This window comes from Vipera berus (genome assembly GCF_964194415.1).
Source record: "Vipera berus genome assembly, chromosome: 13".
Taxonomy (NCBI): Eukaryota; Metazoa; Chordata; class Lepidosauria; order Squamata; family Viperidae; genus Vipera; species Vipera berus.
This window is the reverse complement of record NC_138216.1, coordinates 6504225-6529811: the sequence shown is the minus strand read 5'-3', so window position 1 is coordinate 6529811 and position 25587 is coordinate 6504225. Positions and strand designations below refer to the sequence as shown.

Sequence of the window (25587 nt, the reverse complement as noted above, 5' to 3'; positions counted from 1 at the left end):
TGGATTCTGGAAGGAGAGGTTTCCAGGCTTCCAGAATCAGAAGCTTGAAAAATGTAAGGCGCTATTTGTTTACTTTGCGTGTGGCGTAACAGAATTTTCAGTATCCGTGCTGCGGCTTCTCACTGGGAGATCCTTGTCGGCTCCAGTAGCCAGCATATGTGGATTATTTAGCCGTGATCAAAGTCGCGATGCCTAGGATCCACCATGAGGAGGCTAGTCTGCATTGCAGTCCAGGTTGAAATGAGATGGTGGTTTATCAGCCCTCCTGGGTAGACAAGACAGGAAACACAGCCAGATGAGCTAAGTATTTTAAGGGCACATTAACAGAATCTTGAAAGTCTGAAAGTATAAATTTCTCACTGTCCCTTTTTAAAGCCTGATCAATTTAGGGTGGGTCCTTCCTAAGTCTCTTCTCCTGACCATTAAGCCACTGGGGGTTCCTTGGTCTCTTCTCTTGTCCTGTCCTGTCCTGTCCTGTCCTGTCCTGTCCTGGTCTCTTCTCTTCTCTTCTCTTCTCTTCTCTTCTCTTCTCTTCTCTTCTCTTCTCTTCTCTTCTCTTCTCTTCTCTTCTCCTCTCCTCTCCTCTCCTCTCCTCTCCTCTGTTCCCTCCTCTCCTCTCCTCTCTCTTCTTTCTCTCCTCCCCTCCTTTTCCTTTCCCTTCCCTTAACAACATTTCTTCCTCTCCTCTCCCAAGGTCATTTTCACATACCATTACAAAACTGTTGCTTTTAGGATTGGTCCGCCCTTTGAGGAGGCATTTTGTGCAAGTCCATACCATTCCGTTTGTAAACTTCACAATGTGTGGTGTTTCCCCCCCCCACTCACCCCCGGTGATGAATCAGGGGACCTCTCTCTTGCAAGAGCTGTTAAATGCGATCATGGTTATAGGTGAGTTGAGCCGCCTTGATTAATAACTATCAAAATGCTTCTTTAGATATCTAGACCAGACATGTCAAACACAAGGCCCGGGGGCCAGATCCGGCCCACGAAGTGGTTTCATGCGGCCCGCGAAGCCATCCTGGAAACAGTGAGGGAACGGCCCCCACTGCCTTGGCCCTGGCCCAGAGACCCTCCTTCTGCCAGAGACCCCCAGATCTGTCCCACTCCTGCCCAGGCCCCCATAGGCACCCTTGATGCGAACGATGTAGAGCTGGCCACGCCCACCCAGCAGGCCATACGCACTCTAGCCACGCCCACCCAGTAGGCCACGCCCACCCTGGCCACGCCCACCTGGCCCCCTGAGGGCAACTGCAATGCTGATGCGGCCCTCCATGAAATTGAGTTTGACACCCCTGACCTAGACTCTTGGAAAGGCAACAGATATGATGGGATCCGCACTCCAGTCAAGATGGTTTCCTGTGGTAAATGTTTTAATTGAGGCCTCTGTAGAAAAGGTGTGTGTGTGTGGGGGGGGGAAGAGATGCATGGGAGTTTAACTGAAGAAAGCAAAAACTACATGAAGCAAAGGGCTCAACTTCCTAAAAGAGGTCTAGAAATCTTCCTGGCTTGACCAGGGACTGAGCAAAAGACAGAGAGGGTGAAGGAGGATAAACGCTCCTTCCCACTTAACGTGTGTGTGTGTGTGTGAGAGAGAGAGAGGCGGTTCTCGACTTACGGCCATAAAATAGATTATTAAGTGAGTCACGCCTGATTTTAAAACCTTTTTTTTTTTTGCCACGGTTGTTCAGCGAACCATGCAGTTGTTAAGCAATTCCCCATTGACTTTTGCGAGTCGGAAACTGACCCGGGAAGGTCAAACCTTGGTGGAGCAGTGGGCTAATGCCTCCTTAAGTAACACCAGCCGCCTGCAATTAGTGCAGGTTCGAGTCCCACCAGGCTCAAGGTTGACTCAGCCTTCCATCCTTCCGAGGTAGGTAAAATGAGGACCCAGATTGTTGGGGGCAATTAAGCTGACTTTGTAATAATGCCGCTTGGGGTGTGTGTGAAAGCCCTAACAAGCAGGCATATACATAGAATGAAGGCTACTGCTAAGCTTGTAAGCCGCCCTGAGTCTTCGGAGAAGGGCGGGATATAAATGGAATTAAAATAAAAATAAAAATAAAAATGACACTCGCTGAACTCTGAGACACTGCAAACCCTTGTCAACACGTGCCGGTTGTCAAGGGCCCGGATTTTGATCAAATGGCTCTCTGAGACGATGCTGCGACGGTTGTACGTGCGAGGACAAGTGGTAGGTTCCCCATTTCAGTGCCGCTGTAACTTTGAACAGTCAGGTTATTTTTGTGACACCTCAAGGCCACCATCTTGAGCTTGTTGGAGACCCCTGTCCTTTTTTGCACCCTCTTTTCTGTTCCACTATTTTACCCCCCCCCTTTCTGCAAAGAGAAGTTTTACTCTCTCACTGTCCGTCAATTTCCATTTTTTCCTGAGCAAATTGTCAGGGGGAAAACACACACACACACACACACACACACACAAAACCTTTCCAGCATCTAAACTGATTATTTGCCCAAGATGTTTCAAATTCAGTGAAGAGTTTTGGACTCTCCATTCCAATTAGGACAGACATGTCAAACACAAGGCCCGGGGGCCGGATCTGGCCCGGGAAGTGGTTTCATGTGGCCCGCGAAGCCATCCTGGAAACAGTGAGGGAACGGCCCCCACTGCCTTGGCCCTGGCCCAGAGACCCTCCTCCTGCCAGAGACCCTCAGATCTGTCCCACTCCTGCCCAGGCCCCCATAGGCACCCTTGATGCCAACGATGTAGAGCTGGCCACGCCCACCCAATAGGCCACACGCACCCTAGCCATGCCCACCCAGTAGGCCACGCCCACCCTGGCCACACCCACCCAGTAGGCCACGCCCACCCTGGCCATACCCACCCGGCCCCCCTGAGGGCAACCGCAATGCTGATGCGGCCCTCCGTGAAATTGAGTTTGACACCCCTGAATTAGGAGGATAGCTGATGTCTAAATTTGCCCCAGGTTCATTCCCACACGATTCTTCCTCTTTTACACCAGGGAAAATGCCAAGGGACCAGAGGTTTGGCATCTGATTTTGGGGCAGCTGATCACCCGCGTTCATTAGAAGACCCGCGTTCATTAGAAGAGCCTCATTGAGCTCTGAATAAAAAGGTAACGATGCGAAATCTGGAAAATGATGAACTTCTGACTGCCTTTTCAGCTCCATAAATGTGGTGGTGAGGAGGCAATAGACACACACACACACACACACACACACACACACACAAAGAGTGAAAGAATTAAATAATAAGCCGTTTTATTCCCCAGTTACACAGACACAGCCCCAAGTGCTCAATCGCTGCATCTTGTTGTTGAAAGCAGCTGTAAAACTCGACTTAATCCTTCTGCATCACAAGATCCTGTCTAGGCTTGCAGCCTTTTATTTCCGAATTCCAGATCATCAGAGAAAAATAACAAGAGGCAGTTATTTCCAATGGGGTTTGCTGGTCCCTTTGGATGATTTTTAATAGAGTCTCTGAATCCTCCAGTCAAATTAATCAACCTTGGACTTGATTGGGTCCCATTAATGATCTCTTTTTTTCATAAACTGTCTCTATATTCCATCTGTTCAGGAGGCGTCCGAGGCAGAGGAGCACACGAAACACGGCGGTCTTTCAAATGGAAATGAAGGTAGTCCTCGACGTACGGCCACAGTTGAGCACAACATTTGTGCTGCTGACTGAGACAGTTTGTTAAGTGAGGCTTGCTCCATTTTACGACCTTTCTTGCTGCGTTTGTTAAGTGAATCGCCGCACTTGTTGAGTCATTAATACGGTTGTTAAGCGAATCTGGCTTCCCCCCCATTGACTTTGCTTGTCAGAAGGTTGCAAAAGGGGATCACGTGACACACACACACCCTGGGATGCTGCGACCGTCATAAGTATGAATCAGTTGCCAAGGGTCTAAATTTTGATCACGTGACCACACGGACGCTGCAACGGTCGTAACTGTGAAAAACGGTCATAAGTCACTTTTTCCCAGCGCTGCTGTTACTTCAAATGGTCACTAAACGAATTGTTGTAAGTTGAGGACTATCTGCGCAGCAGCAAAGATTGAGAAAGGGTGACCGAAAAAGGCACTTCTCGAATGCTTTGCTCAAGGGAAATATTCCCCAAATACGGTAGTGGTTTGCCACCCGCTTATTTTCCAGACTTTTTATTATTATATTTTAACCTTTGAATCTCTCCTTATTGTTGTGAAATTTTCCTGCAGTCTCTTAGCCAAGATCTAACCAGGACCACCCTAATCCTGGACTATGTACATTTGTGCAAAAGCGGTTTACAGAGTCAGCCTATGGCCCTCGACAGTCTGGGTCCTCATTTTACCGACCTTGGAAGGATGAAAGGCTGAGTCAACCTTGAGCCGGTCAGGATTGAACAGTCATTTGTTTGAAATGGCATATAGGATCTCCTGTTTGAGTAGGGGGTGGGAATAGAAGACCCCCCCCCCCATGGTCTCTTCCAACTCTGTTAGTCTGTTAAATGTTTTTATAGCTGTGCCCCCAACAATCTGGGTCCTCATTTTACCGAACTCAGAAGGATGGAAGGCTGAGTCAGCCTTGAGCCCGTGAGGATCAAACTGCAGGCAGCCGGCAGGCAGCAGAAGTAGCCTGCAGTACTGCATTCTAACCACTGCGCCACCACAACTGCAAAAATGAAGGAACTGGTTGAAACATTTCCACATAAAGTTTCTTGTACTGAGGTCCAGTAACTTGAGGCTTCGTCCTAATGAGACGAGGAGCATTTCCTTTCATTGGCCAGGCAATTCTTGACAAAACAAAAACAAAAAAGCAAGCTTTATCCATAATCTTCCCAGACTCATCCAAGTTAAAGTAGCTCATCCAGTCATAAAATCAGGTTACTGTCTCTAAGTGGACGTCATGGGCTTATTTGGCTAACTTAATTAACGCCGCATTTATTAGAGGATTTTATTGGCTCTTAAGTACGCTCTGCAAAGCTTCACCACAACAGTTAATCGTCACAATTAGCTTTCTTATATTTATTTGTTTATTTATTTATTCTTTGCTTACTATTAGCTACGGATGCGCAACCCGCTCGTTTTAGCTCAGCATGTCGAAACAACTTATCCTACCTAGTCAGTCAACAGTTCAACGTGTCCCAGGAAATAAAGCTGCAATCAACTCAGTCTTGGTTCATTTAAACATGGGGCAAACATGTATGCAAACAGCCAATGGGAACAAGGGAAGGCAATAGCCTGCATTATTGTGAGTTTGCTAAGAAATCAAGCGAGCAAGACCGCCTGTCTCTAATCAAGATATGAGGTCAGAAGGAAAAAAGTGCAGAGGAGAGCAGCAAAGATGGCTAAGGGACTGGAAGCCAAAACATACAAAGAACGGTTGCTGGAATTGGGTGTGTCTAGTTTAATGAAGAGAAGGACATAAGAGGAGGGACAAAATAGCAGCCTTCCACTATCTCAGGGGCTGCCCCAAAGAAGAGGCAGTCAAGCTATTCTCCAAAGCGCCCGAAGGCAGGACAAGAAGCAGTGGATGGAAACTAACCAAGGAGAGAAGCAACCTAGAACTAAGGAGAAATTTCCTGACAGTGAGAACAATTAATCAGTGGAACAGCCTGCCTCCAGAAGTTGTGAATGTGCCAACGCTGGAGATTTTTAAGAAGAGACTGGACAACCATTTGTCTGAAATGGTATAGGGTTTCCTGCCTGAGCAGGGGGTTGGACTAGAAGATCCTTCTAAGGTCTAAAATTCCCATAATGCTTAAAACTGGTTGGGCACCGAGTCTACTACGCCCAGGATGAGGAGATCACCCTTTTCCCCCCCCCCCCAGCACATATTTTTAAGACCTCCTTAAGGAATTAGATTCTCTAGGGCAGATTGCCGAGTAGGGGGTGGGGAATTACAGAGAGAAAGATGTCATTAGTGTATATCACAGAAGTAATTCTGAACCCGGGACGACAAGCTACAATAATATGACACATTATTCCTTTACTGCCTGAGGTTTATATATGCTACTGTCACTTTTATATGTTCTCCACCACCAGTAATTTTCTCTCAATCTAATTTTTATTTCCCCAAGGGTTTGCCAAGGTTAAAGTGCTAGGAAACCAATGACTGTTCACTTGCCAAAGGGTGATAAATTAAGTTAACCGTTGTTGGGTGGCTAGCTTCTGGCTGGTCAGGGCTATTTATATGTAAATAAGCGTAAGGATGCTGATGGGCATGTATGTAAATTTTAACAGCCTGTTTCTCCTGCACAAGATGGTTAAAAGTTGGGTAGTTAGAATTTTCAGCGAGTTTCCTAAACAAAACCTGCTTCGTACACCCAACATTTAAGATTCTTTGCAATAACCAGACTTTATTTTGGTTAATGCCACCGTTGCTAAGATCTAAATCTCATTACAGGTAGTTCTCAACTTATAACCATTCATTTAGTGACTGTTCAAAGTTACAACGGTACCGGAAAATGTGACTTATGACTGTTTTTCTCACCTATGATTGTTGCGGCATCCCCAGGATCATGAGATCAAAATTCAGATGCTTGGCAACTGACTCATATTTATAATGGTTACAGCATCCTGGAGTCACGTGATCCCCTTTTGCAACAAATAAAGTCCATGGGGAAGCCAGATTCACTTAACAACCATGTTACTAACTTAATAACTGCAGTGATTCGCTTAACCAAGTCGTAAAATGGGGCAAAATTCACTTTAAAAATGTCTCATTTTAGCAACAGAAATTTGGGGCTCAATTAGCGTCGTAGGTCAGGGACTATCTGTAGCTATTCCTTTCTTATGCCTGTATGAATAATCGCTTTGGGAATGTTATTCAAAGGCAGTTTGATCCATCAGTCGCCGACTTCTGAACTAACGCATAAAATTGACATGGACGCCAACAAATTGATTTGGCTCTGATTTGGAGACTCAAAAGATGAATAATGATGATGATGATGATGATGATGGTAATAATAATAATAATAATAATAATAATAATAATAATAATAATAATAATAATAATAATAATAAAAGTTGGAAGGGACCTTGGAGGTCATCTAGTCCAACCCCCTGCTCAGGCAGGAAACCCTATACCATTTCAGACAAATGGCTGTCCAGTCTCTTCTTAAAAACTTCCAGTGTTGGAGCATTCACCGCTTCTGGAGGCAGGTTGTTCCACTGGTTAATTGTTCTAACTGTCAGGAAGTTTCTCCTTAGTTCTAGGTTGCTTCTCTCCTTGATTAGTTTCCATCCGTTGCTTCTTGTCCTGCCTTCGGCACTTTGGAGAATAGCTTGACTCTCTCTTCTTTGGGGCAGCCCCTGAGATATTGGAACACTGCTATCACATCAACCCTCGTCCTTCTCTTCATTGAACTAGACATGTCACCCCTTTGCTCAAGCCTAATTTTTCTGAATGGAATTGATTGGAAATCCCAGATCAGACTGGTTTCCTGCCTCAAGGCTAGAAATTCTGACAGAACTGAATTCTGGATGAGACCTTGGAAGCATCATTTATCCTGCCTATTTTGATTCAACAGGGACTTTTGAACTTAAAAGCCATAAAGACAGCCTTCAAAAGATCTGAGAAGAATTCATCTTGCACACTCCTTGTTGCGTAACCATTTCCAAATGGTGATGCCAGTATTCATCCATCTTCAGCCCTGTCCCTATAGAAATCCTTTTGAGGTGGTCTTGAAAGTAAAATTGCATATTATTTAGTGTTGCCAGTTTGGTGTAGTAGTTAAAAGTGCTGACCTAAAATCTGGAGTCTGAGAGTTTTAGTCTAGCCTTAGACATGAAAGCCATCTTGGTGACTTTGGCCCAGTGTGAATTCTAGTCCCATCTTAGGCATGAAAGCTTAAACCATCTTGGCCCAATCACTAGGAGACTGTGAGTTGTAGTTCTGCTTTAAACAAGAAAGATCAGTGGATCAGTCAGGGCTTTTTTTCTCATAGAACGCTCAGAACGGAGTTCCGGCACCTTTTTTGGATGGAACCTTGTAGGGTAGCCAAGGCAGGTTGTATGACATGTGTGAGTTCCGGCACCTTTTTCTTTTACAAAAAAAGCACTGGGATCAGTTATCCGACTTTTTTTTTTAAGGCAAATCTGTTTTAGGACTTGAACTGCAGTTTTCATTTTATTCCCAGGTTCAAAAAAGTAGTGCATCTTATTGATGGCAGTTCTGGATCAAAGGAGTTCTAGAAAGCAGAAACGAGTGACACAAAACTGGCTGTAAATAAAATTAATAATAATCAGAATAATGAAGTTAGATCTCATTCATATTCTGCTGCATTTCTCTCTGTCGCATTTGCTTATTTTGATCTGTTCTTAATCGCAATTAAGCCATCGGTGCAACATTTCAATAAGTTCTACATGAATTTTGCCCCAAGCTTGCATGGCAAGAGTTGTGTTTTTTTTCTCCCCCCTGCTGATTCACAGATAAAGCGAAATGGAAGCTTCTTAATAACAGGCATATTTTTACAACCCTTATTAGGAAGGCCAAAATAATGTCTCAGGTTGCAATTTCTGGGGTTCCCTCTTGTGTTCTTTTTCCAAGTGAATGCTTGTAACTGAACGGCGCATTTTCAGTAATAGATAAACAATAATTGGAGACGTTTGTGCCTCCAAGAGTTCCTGGTAGGTCTTTTTGAATCCTTGGCAAGAAAGCAGGGAGAAAGAGAAATCTTTTTCTCAAACTAAGCCGACTGACATCTAGCAGTTTTCGGCAGTTTTGATAAGAGTTATGGATCGTTCCCCAAGGGCTGAATGGAGACAACAACTTTCAAAATGTGAAGTTGACTTATAGCGGAGGAATCTCGCCGTGCAAGGAATTCAGCTGAAGAATTATCATGTCTTTCCTTCATGTCTTTCGAAGAATGATATGGAGGGTGGCAGACAAGGAAGAGAGTTGTTATGAAAGATATACATTACAGGAATCTAAGCTGACAAAGGATCAGTTTGGCCTAGGATCTTGGATTTTTGATAGCTAGCTGAATGAAAATGGCCAAGGCACAGTGCAAGTGCTGTTTGAGGAGTGAATTCCCTGCCAGGGGAAAAGAGTAGAACGATGTATTCTGTTTTCATGAGGACCACAACTGAGCTCAAAATTTCTGTTGCTAAGTGAGACCTTGGTTAAGTGAGTTTTGCCTCATTTTATTCTTGTCACAGTTGCCAAGTGAATCACTGCAGTTGTGAAATTAATAACACCGTTGCTCAGGGAATCTGGCTTCCCTATTAACCTGGCTAGTCAGAAGGTCGCAAACAAAGGTGTCAACGCTGCTAACGTCGGATGTTTTTGCTTTGACAACAGTTGGAGATGCAGCCATTTTCTTCTTATGTTTTACTCTTAGAGTTAGAGTTAGATGATGCTGGGGGGAGGAATGTGCATGAGAATTTAGCTAGACATAACAATACTGAACCTAGTGTGAGAACCAAGGTTATTGAAATAAGAGGTGATAAGAATTGGCGGGCTGGAGAGCTGCAGGGGAAGCCTGCGTTTCAAACTAATTGGGGAATGTGATTTATGACTATTAACTGGAGGAGGGAACTGTGCTTTGATACTATGTGCTCAGGGGAGGGGAACTCAGATTTTGCCTTCGACTGCGTTAGCGTCGACGCTATGCTACTCAAATAAAGATTCTTTAAGGTAAACAATGCCTCGAAGTTCTTTGAAGAGTTTCATCTGTCGGAACCAGGACAAAAGGATGTGACCCCAGGGATACTGCAATGGTCATTAGTGTGAAAAAATGTTCATAAGTCCCTTTTATCAGTGCCATGGAAAAACCACGTCCTTCTTTTCGGAAGACTATTGCCAAATTTATTTTATTTATTTTAATTTAATTCCATTTATATCCCGCCCTTCTCCGAAGACCCAGGGCGGCTTACAAGCTTAGCAGTAGCCTTCATTCTATGTATATGCCTGCTTATTAGGGCTTTCACACACACCCCCAAGCGGCATTATTACAAAGTCAGCTTAATTGCCCCCAACAATCTGGGTCCTCATTTTACCTACCTCGGAAGGATGGAAGGCTGAGTCAACCTTGAGCCTGGTGGGACTCGAACCTGCACTAATTGCAGGCAGCTGGTGTTACTTAAGGAGGCATTAGCCCACTGCTCCACCAATGTGTTGAAAAATCAGAAAACCTATGGAAGACTTAGCTTCTAGCTGAAGAAGAATATACATCTAGCAAGTAAACCGTCAACTACCAAATCACTCCTCTTTGCAAACAGCTCGCCTTAGAAAAGTTTTAGGAGTTTTCCAGAAATAGAAAACAAGGAAAGTGGAGCGTACACAGAAGGGACTGGTGCCTCATCCCTAAGTGAAAAGATTTAATTAAATTTCCAACAAAATAATTAGCGCGCTTATCTCCAAAGGCTGCTTCCAATCAATGCGGTCCGGAGGACAAAATGAGTTTTCCCTGTCATCGAAGATCAAAGCTATGAGGGGAAAAAAAAATGAGGTCAAGGAACGAAACTTCTGCCAACTGCAGGAAGAAGCTGATTGAAGCGTTGGATATTTTCTGCCTTGTGGACCCCCGTCTACAAATTGATTTGACACTGGAAAGATCCCGGGGGAAGCTTTAAAGCAGTAACTTTACATTCTCATTAATGACATCGCATTGGACATTCATCTTTTCTCCAAATTATAAATCATTAGGGAAAAGAAGAAGAAAGGGGAAACAAAATTGGAATTTTTGATGGTTCATTTAAGCCTTGATATAATGTCACTAGGGGACGCAGTGGCTCAGTGGGTTAGGACGCTGAGCTTGTCGATCAGAAGGTCGGCAGTTTGGCGGGTCGAATCCCGAGTGCCGCGTAGCAGAGTGAGCGCCTGTTACTCGTCCCAGCTTCTGCCAACCTAGCAGTTCGAAAGCACGTAAAAATGCAAGTAGAAAAACCGGGACCGCTACGGTGGGAAGGTAACAGCGTTCCGTGCGCCTTTGGCGTCTAGTCATGCCGGCCACATGACCACGGAGACGTCCTTGGACAAGCGCTGGCTCTTCGGCTTTGAAACGGAGATGAGCACCGGCCCCTAGAGTTGGAAACTACTAGCACGCATGTGCGGGGGAACCTTTACCTTTTTATAATGTCACTCTCTCTATATATATCTGATTCTCTTTCTTCTTGTCTTTGATTGAAGCAGCAGCTGAGTTGAAGGCAAGACTTCTGTAGTGTGGCTTTTTGGCCAAACCCTAGGTGTGATTCCTAATTCGGGGCAAGTGTTGAAGGAAGACAGGATTTGTAGAGACGGGAGGAAAGCTGAAAGGGAAGAAGATGCTTCTAGTTCACATGGATGAAAGAAAACATAAATATTTTTAAGTGACGGCAGGTTCAAGCTTCGAAGAGCCTTGGAGGCGTTTCCCTCTGCTGAAATGTTTGTCTAAAGGGGCAAAACAGGAGAAAACCCAGCGGGTTGGGAAGGCGGCAGAAGTCCAGCCCAAGGGTCTCCATAATTGGCCACTTTAAGACTTGTGGACTTCAACTCCCAGAATTCTTCTGCCAGGATGGCTGAGGAATTCTGGGAGTTGAAGTCCTCAAGTCTTAAAGTTGCCAGGTATGGAGACCCCTGGTCTAGGCAATCCAGCCCATTCTTGCCCCTCGCTTTCCTCCTGTTCTGATTGCAATAAGCACCCCAAACATGTAGAGTGCTATTTTGAAGAGAAAACTCAATTCTACAAGAGGAGGGAGGGGGCAATGTTTGGTTGGCTCTCTGCTTCCCGATGATGTTAGCAGGTACATCAATATGTGCTATTTTGCATATCTATAAATCCTGACACTTCGTAAGTGCCGTTCTGGGCTCTGGTTCAAAATCCTTCCTTGAGCAATCAGCCGAGAGTGGAGGCAACTGTGAATTATTGCTCTCCAAGGGCAGGAGAAAGGTGGTGAGCCAAAGCAGGAAGCTGGGCTGGCAGAGAGGAAGCATCCGCTACACAAGTCACTCATGTCTGCACTCACACAGTGCGTGGGGTCATTAATTCCCCAAACGTTTACCCTTGCCACATCTTTCTCCTGCTCGTCCCACTTTCTCCTCCCTCTTTTCTTGGCACGGTTGCCACTCTCTCTGGTACCCACCAAAGGGCCTAGCTTCCCAACAAAATGAACTAAGGTGAGAACTAACCCAGCTTCATCCTTTCCTGGGTTCACACACTTGACTGAACCGCAGTTGAACCAGCAGGATGAGTTTGCCCAGCGTGCAGCGGTGGTGATTCAGCCGGTTCGCACCGCTTCGCCAGAACCGGTGGCTAATTTTTTCGTTGCCCAGGCCTGGAATGGATTTCCGGAAGTGGCATCCATGCAGAGAATCAGTTGTTCACCTATTTGAATCCCACCACTGCCAATGTGCCAGGCACTGAACAACGGTGGGAACGTGAGCCCAGCTTCGTATGACTGGTTGCTAGGTCTCTCACTAAGTTGAGAAACAGCCAGAGGAGAAAAACGAATGTCAGAGAGATTGATAGTGAATACAGTTACTGTGAAAGAAGGGTTAAGGAATGTGAGCCCCAAATATTCAGACTGTTTCTTTCCAGGAAACCGCCCCACAAAACCCCCAAATTTGGGGGTAAAACAAAAAGAGAACGCAGTTCTGCAGTCAAAGGAGAGGCACCCCCTCCTTTGGCTGAACAGCAAAGATTTGAATAATTAAATTAATTAAGGAAGTTGTGCCAATGCTCTAAGTCAATGCAACCCCAGGAAATGCCAAATGGAAGAAAAATTCTCTCGTTTTTCCCCCCCTCTTCGGTCCTAAAATTGTGCCTTTGTTTGCATTTCTTTAATTTGCGGAGTCGAGCTATAAGGCTGTCACAGTCTCTTTCTTCTTTATTTACTCTTATTTGCAGCAGTAATTGTTTGCCAGTCTCATTAAAAATTGAATCCAAATGCTCTTGAAAGTAGGAAGCGCTTGATTTCCATACAGCCCACAGCCTACGCTGTTGTGTTTGTGTTTTTGTTTAATTTGGCTGCGATCTTCAGGGGATAAAATGCAGAGTGACAGGATTGCATTTGGTCCTTGTTAAATTGTGGTTTGCTGAAATGGAGTTTATGGAGCAGAGGCGCACCTAACTGGGTTCATGCAGCATGCTAAGCGAGGCCGTTGGTAAGCGAGGAGTACTTGTCCATCACTTAGGAAAGAAGTTAAGAAATGCCTCTTATCTCTTCACTGCTTGTTCCTGCTAACTTTCCTAGCTTCTGTGTAATCTTTCCCAGGCCCAAAAAGGGGGTTTTGGTTGCAGTTTGAAGGTCTGGCCCTCACTTTTCAAGTCCTTCATGGTTCAGCCCCCAGATGACTGCAGAATTCCCACCTTCGGATGGAACTAACCTATCAAGTAGGATCATTCCAGTGTAGAAGCTTGAGGGTTCCCCACACAAGCAAGGTGAGAAAAATAGGGCACTGATGGAATACCGTATTTGTGGCTTAGGGTTGAATTGTAGGGCACTGAGGACCCCACAGGTAGAGTACCAAAAGCAGTGTCTTTCTGGGCTGTCCCCCAGCTGGTGGAACAGCCTCCCACCCAAAGTTCAAGTGCCACTTTGCATGAACATCTTCCCGTGAGTGCTTAAAATGAAATACAACTCAATTGTCAAGAATGAAACTTTGGCAGCTACGTGCCTTTTTGTTTCAACTTGCCATTAGAGTTGGTGTGTGTGTGTGTGTGTGTGTGTGTGTGTGTGTGTGTGTGTAGAGGTGTTGCTTTAGAAGTGGTTAGATGGAGAAACGAAACTTCTATGATTCCACTGAAGACTGTGAGAGCCTGAAACATTTTCAAGGACACTGCAGCAGGTGTGGAGGAGAAGCAGACGGTTCCCATAACAAAGTGAAATTGTTTACAGGGACTACGTGAGAGGCTGGTGTTTTGGCTGGAGAGATTATTGTTTAATTCTATGACTTGGTATCTGGGAACCTCGGAGTTAGTTCTGCTTCAATATTGCCATGTCGTGTATTCAATAAACAGTAAGAATTTCGGAAACGGAATGAACCTGGTCTTTTATTTGGATCTTCGAGATGGATGTTGACATCAATATTTATTCGTAATTAAGGATGGTGCCCTCCTCTGCCAGCTACTTAGTTTTCCAGCTCAACATATTGTTTCACTGCCTTATTTCTGATCTTGCTGCCCGTTATTGCAACTCCTCAGGATTCATCTTTGATTCCAGCCTCGGAGATCCTGAATAAATAAAACGTTGACCTTCTGATCCAGTTGTTTATTTGTAATAACATCACCCGCTGCTTAGTTTTCGCCAGTCTAGAAGCACGGGCTTCTTATCAACGTGGTTTATTTATGAGAGCAGTGTTTGTTTTCCTTTATTATTATTATTTTTTAAAGGTGGGGCAAAAATTGCACCACAAAAAAAGAAAACCCGAACTTGAAAGCTGAGAAGGCTTTAATTCTGTGCTTGATGCACCTGGGGTAATTGAGTCTTTTTGTCTTCACGAAGGCTTTTTTTTTCTTTGATTCAATCTAGAGGGAGGGAGGGAGGGGCGGGGTCAAGGCAGGTCCACGTAAGAATTCATTAGTGCAGTTTCCACTCAGCCCTTTTAACAGAAGCCAGCAGATGGTTGTGGCATCTTCCATTCAGTTACATTCCAAAACCACTTTAAAAACAAGAGGAGAAATGCCGAAAGGCCTCAGGCAAAAGACATGTTCGACAGAATAGCTTCTGGCTACGTCCCTGCTCCTTTTTAAAAAAAAATTTTTTGGACCCCTCCCCTCTTTCAGGTTTTTTTTTCCCCCTATCGTTGTTGTTTTGTAACATGTGTAGGTAAGGTTTTGATTAGAGGCAGCTCAGCACAGCTTCACACCCGGAGAAGAACTTGAGTGGGCGAAAAAGAAGGCAAGAGTTATCAGTCTAAAGCTTCCCTTTGCGAACATCTTCTCTTTCTCTTTCTCCTTTCTCCTTTCCCCTCCTCTCCTCTCCCATTCACCCTCTCCTCTTCTCCCCTCCCCTTCCCTCTCCTCTCTTCTCCTTCCTCCGTCCCCTCAAAGTAAGCGAGAACTGCAGCAAAAAAAAAAATATCTTGTGAATATATTTCCAAAGCAAATCTCCTGACACACTGAATCAGAACCAGTTAGATGAACAATACTGGACAACTCCTGTACCTAGGCTCAAAAACTTCAACGCCGGGGTAACTGGCAAGATTTTGGCTGCTAGGAGACACCCTACTTTGTGTTACACTGGCTAATGATGCTGGGATGGAGGAAAAGAGCCCTCACCAAGGGTCAGCCAAAAATCTTCAGTCACCGTGGTAACCTGCTTTTTCCTCCCCCCCCTCCAGACTTTGCACTTGTTCTGAAAGGCAAGAGAGTATATGAAAATTTCTAACAAGGTCCAAGGGAGATATGCAAATCAATATCTGCCAGGCTGATAACACTGCTATTAATTATCAGGAAGGTCTGGTCTGGCTTTGGTGAATGAACATCAGAAGGATCCTTGCCCTCCTGGGAGGCTGACTCATGCGCGAAGTCTCTTAATAAAATTAACGGGAATTAATTAAGTGGTTCCACTGTCACTCTTTAAACTGTAATCCCGTGTCATAAAAGCATCGGATTAAATGTGCCACGGAAGCTGTTCACAGGAGAAACCCTAGTTCTAAATTCGCATGTAATCCAAGTCCTTCTTGCGTTCCTCAAAGGCTGTCCTGTCCAAGCTTGATTAAATCATTATTAATAAATTGTAGGCCTCCTCTTTTACCATCGTAAGAGCTGTAAATCAGGGGTGGAAATTTTCAGGAGGACATTACGGAGGGTTTCTCCTTGGCATTGCTAACAGGGCTGGTAAAGAGCACTTTATGGGCCTCTCAAGAGCTGTTCAAGGATTAAGTTAAGCACTCTGCGTTTTGTGGGTTTGACACGGGTTTGAGACGTGAAGGGTGGCTTAAAAAATGAGGACTGCAATGTATGAGCTCAGCTAGGTTAAATTAGGGTAGGCAGAGTAGAATTCTGTTGTGTTGTTGTTGTCGTTAGTTCTTTTAAGAAGAGCCAGTTTGATACCAGGCTAGAAACCAGGAGACTGGTGAGTTCTAGCCCAGCTTTAGGCATGAAAGCCAGTGGGTGACTTGGGACCAATCACCAGGAGACTGCAAATTCTAGTCCCGCCTTAGCTGTGAAAAGCCAGTTGGATCACTTTTGGATCAATCACTCTCAGACCAACTCCCCTTATAGGGTCGTCGTGAGGAAAATAGGATGTCCTTCCACTGTTTTAGGAGCTGCTGGGAAATTCAGAAGAGTTTCTAAGCTCTTAAGAGTCCTGGTGGCCCAGTGGTTAGAATGCAGTATTGCAGGCTAACTCTGCCCACTGCCAGCAGTTTGATCCCGACCGGCTCACAGTTAACTCAGCCTTCCACATTCAAGTTCATATTAAAAGTAAAGTAGATTACACCGCTGACGCTAATTCTGTTTTCCTTTCTTCTGGGTTAACGTGCAAACTTCTCTTGTACAAAAGGGGAATCCAGCTTCTCGGCTGACAAGTGGCAATCAGATGAATGGGGAAACAATATTGTTGTTGATGTGTTGTCGAACTTACCTGTGGGCGGTAAGCTCCTTCTCCTTCAGTGAACAAAAGCATGGATTTTACTAGCCATGGGAAATGAAACATGGAGAGTAGCTCAGGATCTCTTTATTAAGTTATTGCACTGCCTATCTCACTCTCAATGGAAGTTGAAGAAGAATTTTTATTGTAGTGCGCATGGAAGCAGTCAGCTGTGAATGCTTGGCCTGCCTCAGCTGGTGAGCTATTGATGTTTTGCTGCATTTAATTATGATCAATGAACTCATGCGTAAGCAAAGAATCTGAAACAGTTAAGCAACGAGGCAATCCACTTGGGGTTGCAAACGGGAAGAGTGGGAGAGTTGAAGAACAAAGTGATTGTAGTATTAATACACATTCAACCAAATCGGGTCAAAGCATAGCAGGAGCATTCCCATAAGTTGCTAAACATGGTTAGCATCGATCCTGGTTAGGTTTCAGAAAACCTTACGCTATGTCTCCTGTCTTCTTTTGAAATGAGGGCTGTCGCCAAGCATAAATTTGAGACGATCAAGCACGGCTGCTATGAATGATGGTTTTTCCGATGTTATGAATTGTGGTTCGACCATAAATGGTGCCTGAAAACCTCAGAGCTTTGGGGAACTCAGAAAGGGGAAGAAAAAGGAGAAGAGAAGGAGAAGGAAGGTATGTTGGATATGTTTGCTGGCTTGAGTTATTTGTAAAAATTACAGGCAGGATACAAAATCAATCAAATCAAAATTGTGACGAATCCCCTAGACAAGGGATTTGAGCTATTCAATGGAAGGACATTTTTGCATTCAGAATTGGCAGAGGACCAGGCTTTGTGCTACATTTTTGGAGAGAAGAAGACACGATCACGACGGTACCATAAGAGCCTTGGTGGAGCAGTGGGCTAATGCCTCCTTAAGTAACACCAGCTGCCTGCCATTAGTGCAGGTTCGAGTCCCACCAGGCTCAAGGTTGACTCAGCCTTCCATCCTTCCCAGGTAGGTAAAATGAGGACCCAGATTGTTGGGGGCAATTAAGCTGACTTTGTAATAATGCCGCTTGGGGGTGTGTGTAAAAGCCCTAATAAGCAGGCATATACATAGAATGAAGGCTACTGCTAAGCTTGTAAGCCGCCCTGAGTCTTCGGAGAAGGGCGGGATATAAATGGAATTAAAATAATAATAATAAAAAGAATCACATCCTTTGGGGCTCAACGGTGGTCATAAAGAGAGGACTGCCTGCACCTTTTATTTAGAGAGATTGAGGTGATTTTTATATATGTATACCTATGTGTCTTCCCTCTGCTATTTGGCAAGACCATCTCAAGACCGCCTCTTGAAGAAGACCAAAAGGACGGGAGCTTCTCCCACCTTCCCACCCAGAGGCCTTGCCAATCAACTTGACCTTGCAACTCCATCCTGGACACGTCCACATGCCAACATGGAAGGGAGGCATGACAGATGGAAATCAAACGGGTTGTCGATAGAGCTCTTTCCCTTTCCTGCCTTGATTGTTTGGGGAATTGGGAGAGTCATAAATAAAGGTCAGAGATTAAATTTCTCCGAGTGGAGACAAATGAGTTCTTTTAGCAACCTCCTGAAGTGAGGAATGGCAAGGTGGCCGGGCCCCGGTAACTGGGGGGTGGGGGCGGAGAAGGAGATAGACAACTCCTTAAAGAGAGTCACTCTCCAACAGAATTGCTGGAAGAGAGCCAGGAGAGTTATTTATCTCTTTGCTATTTTGCATTTTTCCCTGTGTTGCTCTGTCCAGGCACTTTACCAAGAAAATCCGATCCTTAATGAAATCATTGGGAAACGAGGCTTAAATCCTTGAAGACAAACACTGAAGTAGGAATAAAACAACCCCTTAAAGCTATCAGGGGCTACCACAAAGAGGAGGCAGTCAAGCTATTCTCCAAAGCACCTGAAAGCAGGACAAGAAGCAACGGATGGAAACTAGTCAAGGAGAGAAGCAACCTGGAACTAAGGAGAAACTTCCTGACAGTGAGAACAATTAACCAGTGGAACAACCTGCCTCCAGAAGCGGTGAATGCTCCAACACTGGAAGTTTTTAAGAAGAGACTGGGCAGCCATTTGCCTGAAATGGTATAGGGTTTCCTGCCTCAGCAGGGGGTTGGACTAGATGACCTCCAAGGTCCCTTCCAACTGTGCTATTCTGTTCAGTGTTCCAATATCTCAGGGGCTGCCCCAAAGAAGAGGGAGTCAAGCTATTCTCCAAAGTGCCTGAAGGCAGGACAAGAAGCAATGGATGGAAACAAATCAAGGAGAGAAGCAACCTGGAACTAAGGAGGAATTTCCTGACAATCAGAACAATTAACCAGTGGAACCACCTGCCTCCAGAAGTGGTGAATGCTCCAACACTGGAAGTTTTTAAGAAGAGACTGGGCAGCCATTTGCCTGAAATGGTATAGGGTTTCCTGCCTGAGCAGGGGGTTGGACTAGATGACCTCCAAGGTCCCTTCCAACTTTATTATTATTATTATTATAAGCAATTATTATTTTTTTTCAGGGACATAACAAATAAAGAACAAGAGGGTTTGTTGTTGTTGTTGTTGTTGTTTGAAGTAGCTTTATCTTCTTAAAACTGATGGAGTTACAGATTTTAGTGTCGGACCCTCAGTTTTGATATTCGTGATCCTTTAAAATAGAGTCGCACCATCTCAGCAAGGCCTTTGCCATTCCGGACTTACTTTGAGCTCGACGGGATGGAGACACGTGAAAGTAGAAAGAAGAACAGAATAACAGAACAGAATAATAAGGGTTGGGAGGGATGGCAGACGTACTCTCGTCAACCTCCCCACCCCCACCCAAGCAGGAGACCCCATGCCCTTTCGGACAAAGGGTGGCCCAGGCTCTTCTTGAAACCTGCAGTGATGGGGCAGCCACCCACTTCTGGAGACCAGCCGCTCTGCTGATAAATCGTTCTAACCATCCGGAAGTTTCTCCTTAGTTCTAGGTTGCTTCTTTCTTTAAGATCCTTCCCTCAATTTCTTCTCACCCTTCCCGTAGATGCTTTGGAGAATAGGATGACACACACCCCTCTTCTCTGTGACAGCCCCTCAAATATTGGAAGACTGCTATCAGAGAGAGAGAGAGAGAGAGAGAGAGAGAGAGAGAGAGAGAGAGAGAGAGAGAGAGAGAGAGAGAGAGAGAGAATAAAAATCAGATCTCTATCTGTAATCTCTATTTCTCTATCTCTATTTCTTTTTCTAGCTCTATCATCTCTATCTGTAACTATTTTTATCTAGCTACAGCATCTGTCTATCTATAGTATCTCTGTATCTATTTATCATCTATTTCTCTATCATCTACCATCTCTATCTATCTATCTATCTATCTATCTATCTATCTATCTATCTATCTATCTATCTATCTATCTTGTGTGTGTCTGTGTGTGTGTGTGTCTATCTATATCTAGTCTGTCTGTATCTATCTATCTATCTATCTATCCATCCATCCATCTATCTATCTATCTATCTATCTATCTATCTATCTATCTATCTATCTATCTATCTATCTATCTATCTATCTATCTATCCATCCATCCATCCATCCATCCATCCATCCATCCATCCATCCATCCATCCATCCATCCATCCATCCATCTATCTATCTATCTATCTATCTATCTATCTATCTATCTATCTATCTATCTATCTATCTATCTATCTAGTCTATCTATCTTGTCTGTGTCTGTCTGTCTATCCATCCATCCATCCATCCATCCATCCATCCATCCATCCATCCATCTATCTATCTATCTATCTATCTATCTATCTATCTATCTATCTATCTATCTATCTATCTATCTATCTATCTAGTCTATCTATCTTGTCTGTGTCTGTCTGTCTATCCATCCATCCATCCATCCATCCATCCATCCATCCATCCATCCATCTATCTATCTATCTATCTATCTATCTATCTATCTATCTATCTATCTATCTATCTATCTATCTATCTAGTCTATCTATCTTGTCTGTGTCTGTCTGTCTATCCATCCATCCATCCATCCATCCATCCATCCATCCAATCCTACATTAGTGAAGTTATAACACTGGAGGCAACTCAAGGAGGTTTTTACATTAAACAGATTGGAACTGTTTTGTCTGTTGCATCCCTAATTCTAGGAGTTGCTTTCAAGGGGTTTTGCTATAAAGCAGCCCTTTCGCCCAGCCTCCACTTATTTGCTTTTTTAAATCTTTGTTTAATCCACTTACCGTATTTTACTTTTTACTATTTTGCTTTTTATTATTTTTTTTTAAAAAAACTTATTTACTTCAGCAAAACTTAGTTTGGTTCTGCCAGTCCTCTTTCAGGTTTTTTTTCTTTTTCTGGCAGCAGCTGAACCGGGGTGGAGGGGTGGGGGGGAAGACAAACCCCTGCCTCAGCCTTTAAGAACGCTTGACGCCTCAGAATTACTAGCTCCTGAAGCGTCCCATTCAACCTCTTCTAAAAGGCAGCTTGCCTTCCTGGGGCCTTGATGGCACCTTATCCCCTGACACCGCCAGGTGACTGTCAGCTTTCCTGCTGGGCTGCTACTTTCAAAAGTTTGCGGCGCTGCCAGTTTCTGGCCCTCGTTCAGTCGCCAAGAACAGCAGGGATCGCCTCTGATGAGCAGAAAAAGAGATGAGCAATTTAATCTCTTAATATACTTATTGCGGAGTGTCGCCGTAACGGCTGGAGGACTGCAGGATGGCAGCCTTGACCTTGGAAATGGTTGCGGCTAATAGTTCTGCTCAAATCTGCTCTTTAGAAAAGAAAAGAAAAAAGAGAGTGTACTTCTTCCCTAAAGTTTTCTAGGTAAAGGTAAAGGTAACGGTTCCCCCGCACATGCGTGCTAGTCGTTTCCGACTCTAGGGGCCGGTGCTCATCTCCGTTTCAAAGCCGAAGAGCCGGCGCTTGTCCGAGGACGTCTCCGTGGTCATGTGGCCGGCATGACTGGACGCCAAAGGCGCACGGAACGCTGTTACCTTCCTACCGGAGTGGTCCCTATTTTTCTACTTGCATTTTTACGTGCTTTCGAACTGCTAGGTTGGCAGAAGCTGGGATGAGTAACAGTCGCTCACTCTGTTACGCGGCACTCGGGATTCGACCTGCCAAACTGCCGACCTTCTGATCGACAAGCTCAGCGTCCTAACCCACTGAGCCACCGCGTCCCTAGTCCATCCTTTAGTGGTGGTGGTGGTATTGGCGGTGGTGGAGTTATTTATTTATTTATTTATATCGACTTTATGTAGCTCTTGCCATTTCACGTTTGCAACTCTGGGCAGCGCACCCAATTAAAAGACAAAGCTAAACAACCCTCCTAACGAAAAGAAAGCCCTTAAAATACAGTAAAAACAGTTTTATAAACTGTAAGACAGGGGTGAGGGCATTCTAAACATACACACCTTGCAACTCTCTGATTGTTGAGAGAAAAACGTTTGCTGTTTTTACCAAATTCTGCTCAGGAGGCATTAGATTTTTTTTTTTGCTCTTTTTTTCAGGGGAAACAAGTTGTGTGTGTGTTTTTTTTAGGGAGTTGGGTTGTTAAAGTTTTCTTATTATAGCCCCAAAACAGGAGAGGTGTTGTGTTTTTTTTTTAAAAAAGCTGGTCTCATTGTCTTGTCTGAAAAAAATAAAACGAAAGGTCAGGGAAGTTTCCCTTTGGAGAAATCACCCCATATATTTTCATAAGTGGAATATTCAAATAAAGCAAAGAGACATGAAAAGTTCACTCCTGAAATAACATAATGTACCATTTGCTAAAATCTTGTAGGATTGGCCTTTAGGTCATTCCCACAGCAACCTCTAGACAGATATTAGTGACATCCTTCTTTTTTTTTAAAAAAATAGTAACAATAATAACATCCCTCCCATCTCTCACAACACAACACGGAGGGCTCTTCCTGAATTTCAAGTGATTCTGGAAATAACTTTCCAAGGGGTTGGCTCTAAATTAGCCTATATATCATGCTATTGACAGTTTCTCCCATGGTTTTCAGCCGATCGATCTGGGTGTAGCGCGTTGGAAATGTTTTGTAGCTAATTAGTAAGAAGAAGCTTAGGTGGAAAGGATGAAAGGTGGAGGTGTAGGTTCAAAAAACCTACAGAAGTATTCTAACAATAAATGGCTACGTGGGATCACAACTCCCATCATTCCCTGCTGGAGTGATGGTAGGCAGAGAATGGATGTGGTGTGCAACTACCTAGATGGTTGACATCAACTCTTTTCAGCATGGATGTATGTGGATAACAGGGCCCATCATTCTCAGATACCATGCCCAGAGATCAAAGAGGAAGCTTGGACATTTTGTCAGGAAAAATAAACTATTCTGAAGAATATGGATTATTCCTATTACGATTATTACGAATGTGGATAATTGTACTTGCATGGTCAAGTCACTATTAAAAGGTAAAGGTTCCCCCGCACATGCGTGCTAGTCATTTCCGACTCTAGGAAATCTCCGTTTCCAAGCCGAAGAGCCAGCGCTTGTCCGAGGACGTCTCCGTGGTCATGTGGCCGGCATGACTAGACGCCAAAGGCGCACGGAACGCTGTTACCTTCCCACCGTAGTGGTCCCTATTTTTCTACTTGCATTTTTACGTGCTTTCGAACTGCTAGGTTGGCAGAAGCTGGGACGAGTAACAGGCGCTCACTCTGTTACGCGGCACTCGGGATTCGACCCGCCAAACTGCCGACCTTCTGATCGACAAGCTCAGCGTCCTAACCCACTGAGCCACCGTGTCCCTCTCAAGTCACTATTAGGAATTCATAATTTTATTGTTTGGGTAATGAGACCAGAAAAAGCTGCCATTCTGGGAATGGGATGATCTGGAAAAGGTTGGAATGTCCCGGAAGGAGAAATGGAATGTTCTGGAATATCCAGAAAGTTCCATTTCTCCTTGTCGGGACAGTCCAACAGTTTTCTAGAAGTTAATTTTCCAGACCAGATGTAGTTTGGGGTTTTCTGGCTATTCTATCCATCCTTACCGAAACTCATCATTGCTTCTGAGTTTTTGACCACCCAGGAAGTCCTCGATTTAGAATCAGTCACTTAGAAGCTGTTGTTCAATGTTTGATTGTTTGTCCGAGTTGGTAGTTTATTGACTGGGGTATAGTTGACTTCTGGAAAGGATTTCTTGAATCTTCCTGTATTTTGGTTTCCATAACAGAATACAGAAACCCAGCCTGCCTTTCCCCATAATTTTTGCAGGAGAAGAGCTGGTTTAGAGGAAGGAAGGAATAGATTGCAATCCTCAGGACCGTTAATCCTTTCCACAAGCCTCCTTCTATCAAAACATCTCAATGAGAGGACACCTCGGAACGAAAAGCCCATCCAAAGGGGAAACAGTTGTGCTCAACTTGACAACAAGGCCTGACACCTTTCCCATATCCAAGCAGCTGTCACTCTTTCTTATCGGAAGCCTGTCAGAATCCCAGCAGGAGAAACACTTTTGACAAGTCCTTTGGCGTCTCTCTCGAAGGATTAACTTGAGGCATCCCGCACGGAATAACAATGAGCAACTTGGTATTGATCCACGGACAATATGTCATGCTCAACTTGTGTGCCCCGTTTTAAAGTCACCAGGATTCCCGTTTCCACTCTTGGGCAGGGGCAGAGGTGAATAACAGGATACCGGTAACAGAGTTCGAAGGGGCCTTGGAGGTCATCTAGTCCAGCCCCCTGCTTGAGCAGGAGACCCTATGCCATTTCAGACAAATGGTTGTCCAATCTGTTCTTAAAAAACCTCCAGTGTTGGACACCACCACCCCCAACATCTGCAAGTCTCCTGATGTGCAAGGCAGGGACCTAAGACGTTAAAATTCGCTAAATCCTTTTGCAGAAAAAACCTGCAAGTACGCCTGCCTGAATAAACACCCATCGGCGAATAACACAAGGGCTTTAAAAACAACTTCCTTTCAATGACACGACAGCTATAAGCAAGGGTGGTTTTTTTCCGTGTGTGTTTTTTTTTAAAGTGTTCCTTCCTAACAGAATGAGATGGAAAATGCCTGGGTTTTTTTTTTTTGTTTTTTTAACGCACCTTTTCCCTCATTTTTCTCTTAATCAGAATGGTAAGGGGATAGGTCATTAAAAAGTGATGTAATATTGGAAGGAGACGTTCACCGAAATGATAAGACGACGGGCAACTTTGGGGATGAAAAGGGATGCAGGTTTTTAAAATGGACCTTTAAAAGAGTGGGAGCAGAAGATCACTTCATTAATCCCATTTATTTATTTATTTATTTATTTATTTATTTATTTATTTATTTATTTATTTATTTTAATTCCATTTATATCCCGCCCTTCTCCGAAGACTCAGGGCGGCTTACAAGCTTAGCAGTAGCCTTCATTCTATGTATATGCCTGCTTATTAGGGCTTTCGCCCCCCCCCCAAGCGGCATTATTACAAAGTCAGCTTATTGCCCCCAACAATCTGGGTCCTCATTTTACCTACCTCGGAAGGATGGAAGGCTGAGTCAACCTTGAGCCTGGTGGGACGCGAACCTGCACTAATGGCAGGCAGCTGGTGTTACTTAAGGAGGCATTAGCCCACTGCTCCACCAAGGCTCCTGCAGACTTTTAAAAGGGCATTTGCATATTTTGGGCTGCATCTCTGTGTGAGTGAGTGTGTGTGTGTGTGTGTGTGTGCACCTATGCACACACACACACAAACACAAACACATATCACTTGTCCCAAATGACAGGACCAGCCACAACGGGTGAGTTGGCCCCCAATCTCACGAAGCCAGAGCTGTCTTTAAAAAAAAAGAGAGAAAACCTTTGTTCCACACAGGTAAGTCCTCAACTTACAACAGTTCATTTAGTGACCGCCTGAAGCTACAACGGCACTGAAAAAAAGGGACTTACGACCATTTTTCACACTTACGGCCGTTGAGGCATCCCCGTGGTCGCGTGATCAAAATTCAGAGGCTTGGCAACTGACTCCTATTTGTGACGGTCGCAGCGTCCCCTTTTGCGACCTTTTGACGAGGAAGGGGAAGCCGGATCCACTTAACAACCCGTGTGTCTCACTTAACAACTGCAGTGATTCATTGAACAAATGAATTGGCGAGAAAGGTGGTAAAACAGGTGCAAAGCTCACTTAACTGCTGTCTCGCTTAGCAGCAGAAATTTT

The 25587-nt window shown here is 44.4% G+C and overlaps 1 long non-coding RNA gene across 1 annotated transcript; it reads left to right on the top strand.

The window, feature by feature from the left end:
• Positions 1-25109, top strand: LOC308674157. The gene is made up of 6 exons (XR_014027815.1): positions 1-888; positions 2981-3094; positions 3556-3613; positions 16388-16477; positions 16953-17116; positions 23661-25109. It is a non-coding gene; the product is annotated as an uncharacterized lncRNA (long non-coding RNA).
• The last annotated feature ends 478 nt before the right edge of the window (positions 25110-25587 follow it).